At 41.9% G+C, this 3,324-nt stretch overlaps 1 non-coding gene across 1 annotated transcript; it reads right to left on the bottom strand.

Moving 5' to 3' along the window:
* Positions 1 to 2,698: 2,698 nt before the first annotated feature.
* Positions 2,699 to 2,806, bottom strand: LOC123163338 (small nucleolar RNA R71). Its single transcript, XR_006481856.1, has one exon. It is a non-coding gene; the product is annotated as a small nucleolar RNA R71 (small nucleolar RNA).
* Between the last annotated feature and the right edge of the window lie 518 nt (positions 2,807 to 3,324).

Here is a 3,324-nt window from a genome sequence, read left to right as displayed (position 1 = left end):
TATGTTTTTTGTTAATCTAATGCCGCTGGTAAAATTAAGCAATGCCACTCTCAGAATTAACTACTGAATCTTATTTCAAAACTGCAACACTTGTTAGGGATTGGCGGCATTACCATTTTTGTGGCCGCATGTTTCATCCTCCTTTATTGGCCAGTAATTGATTCCTTTTTGCCTCTGTTAAAACAAGGATATCTATTCAACTTGTTGCTATTGCGACATTTTGCTTCGCTTAATTTTGGTGGAACTGCACAAAATGAGACCGGATTTCCATATATGTGTTGAGATTTCTTTTAGATCTTCCTCAGGAGTTGTTTCAAATCTTGGTCTTGAAAGGTCAGTACCTACTTTCCTCAAAATTAACTATTGAATCTTAGTTCAAAACTGCAACACTTGTTAGGGATCGGCGGGTGATAAGTATATTTCACATATATAATTTTGGTACTCAAATGTAGCATCTATCGTGATATATCCGTCCATTCTTGCCATGATTGATTGAATATTGCTTGATAATCCTAAAAAAAGATCATTTACTCATCATTTGTTTCTTCTGCAGAAAAGTGCGCAAAGGCACTATAAACCTCAAGATTCTGACTAAGAGACCGAAGAATACAAGACAAGGACGGGAAAGAAAGAAGGGGGACCTGAGCATGAAGGAAAGAAGAAACCGAAGGCCAAACTAGAGAAGGGAAGGGATGTGCTTGCGGAGAAAGAAGGGAGCAGGAGGGCCAAATCAAAAAGTGGCAAATCTGATCATGGGATCAAATCCCTAGCGCTAGCCACCGATCCCCTTGGGGGGCCTGGCCACATCTCCATCTCTCTCCCTCTCACCACTCCTTCTCCACCTCCGGCCGCCGCCACGGCCAGGCCGGCGTGGTGGTACGCCTCCGCAGCCCGTCGCGCCACCGCACCATCACCAGCACCACCGCGCCACCCAGCACATCCACCAGCGCCACCACTCCCCACCATCACTTCTTCTCTCTCTCTCACGTACTGTTGCACCTTTCTTGCTTCTCCATCTCCGTGATGCTGCTCTTCTTCTTCTTCCCCTTGCTGCTGCTGCCTCTTCTCCGTTGCATCTCCCTTAGCGCTGTTGTTGCTTCTCTCTGAACCGAACTGCTGCTGCTCCCTCTCCCACGAACCTGCTGCTGCTCTTCTCTCCCTGATGCCCTTGCTTCATCTCTGAACCATCTCTGTTGCTGTTCTTCCTCCCCCTTTCCCAAAACCTGCTTATGTTCTCTCTCTCTCTCTCTCTCTCTCTCTCTCTCTCTCTCTCTCTCTCTCTCTCTCAAATTTCTGTAACCTTGAGTAGTGTAATGTTCAGAATTGTGTAATGTTCAGGGTTGTGTAATATTCAGACTTGACTAGTTTTAATCACTTGTTATTTGTTCAGCTCCATACTGGTATAATATAGTACTTGTTATGTGACCTGACTTAATGATGCCTTCTTAATTTGGGAGGTGATTGATCTATCAGAATCTGCTTATGAGTATTTCTGTGACATATATGTTCGTGATATATATTTCATGTGGTTTTGTATTTCTGTGATGTTGATCATTTTGGTGCTAGTATTGTGTCTTGTGTAATCCAAATCATATATGTTCTGTGTGTGTGACTAATTGTCAGCTAGTTGCTTTTAATAATTCATATTGTTTCTTTTGAATTTACTATCGATGTTACTCTCTGTAGAAGTAAGATGTATGAGCATTTAATTTCCAGTCTCTGTGTTAACGATGTTCGTGTGAATATATATATGTTTGTGTTGTTATATATTTTTGCCCCTGTCGTACTAGCTTGTTTCTTCCTCCTGTCATTTGCATGCTAGTTATATATGTCCATGTATTTTGACTTCCCTTATCATTGATGCTAGTATTGTAGTTCTCTAGTAGTTTGAAAATACCAATTAGAGAGTGAGTGTCAACCTTAATTTCCCTGTGTTGTTTGTCATTGTCCTTGATTATTTTAGGTTTATATTTTCTTGCGATCATCACCCTTATTGTGTTATCTAGCTTTCGCCGAGCATAGTTGCCGTTGCCTAGTCCCTGAGGAGAACACGACACTCGCAGTTTGGGCGTAAAACCCCACTGTACTTACAATTGATCATTTTGGCTCCGTTGCCGGGGAGTAGCATCGAGCGATTGTGTGAAGCTATAGACTAGGCTTAGTATAGTTCTTGTTTAAATTTCCAGTCAAATTTATTTCTGTGTTTCTTTTACCCTTTTTACTTTTTGTTGCTTCGGCTTATTAGGATACTAACCCTCTCACCAGAGCTTGATGTTTGTGAGCGTGTGTAGGATATCTTACTATTTGTAGGCTGATTGACAGTTGCGCTTGGACATATGGCTTTAGTACGTGATCTTTGGTTGCCAAGTAGCTTGGGCATGATGACAGGGCCAATTTGGCCATCTATTGAGGCCGAAAATTTTGAGTTGAGGCCTGGACTTATTGCTCTTGTCTTGCAGAATCAGTTTAGAGGATTACCCAATGAAGACCCTCATGAGCACATTTGTAATGTCCTGGAGTATGCCAATACTGTCCAGTACCATGGCGTTTCCCAAGATGCTATCAAGTGTATGATGTTCACATTCTCTCTCAGAGATGCTGCTAAGGACTGGTACTATTCTTTGCCATCAAGATCATACACTTGGGGTGATATTTCGCAAGCTTTCCTGCACAGATATTTTCCACTTTACAAGCAAGCTGCCATTCGTGACCAGATCCTCAGTTTTGCGCAAGATGGAAGTGAGAGCTTGTATGCAGCTTGGGAGAGATATAAGTATTTGCTTAGAAAATGTCCTAATCATGGGCAAAAGGATTGGTTAGTGCTCCAGATATTCTATAGAGGGCTGACACATGCTTCGAGAGATCTTATTGATATGTCAGCTGGTGGAACAATCATGAAGAAGACCGTTGAGGGTGCAATTATTCTCATTGAGAGCATTGCCTTCCACCAAATGCAATGGGGTTATGAAAGGCCTAGTTCAAATCTGAAGGTTGCAAGCCATCTGCAATCAGAAGCTGTGTGTTCCATAAGTGAACAGAAATCATCCATGGTGCCTAATATTCGAAACCAGCATGTTCCATTTCGGGGACAACAACATTTCAGAGCTGAATTAGATCCTCCATGTAGAAAGATTGATCTTACTTCAAGTATCCTTGATGATGATTATGATATTTTTCAAGATGATGCAACCATTGTAGATCAGATGGAAACCACAGTAGCAGATCCAATACCTCATGGCAATGAAACTGTCCAGACTGAGTCAAAGTTGCAAGAAGATGTTTATGAGGAACCTACTCTGATTGATGCTAAGTTGAGACAACAAG

This window comes from Triticum aestivum, chromosome 7B (assembly GCF_018294505.1).
Source record: "Triticum aestivum cultivar Chinese Spring chromosome 7B, IWGSC CS RefSeq v2.1, whole genome shotgun sequence".
In the NCBI taxonomy this organism is placed as follows: Eukaryota; Viridiplantae; Streptophyta; class Magnoliopsida; order Poales; family Poaceae; genus Triticum; species Triticum aestivum.
The sequence above is the reverse complement of the archived record's forward strand: the minus strand, read 5'-3'. Positions and strand labels throughout refer to the sequence as shown.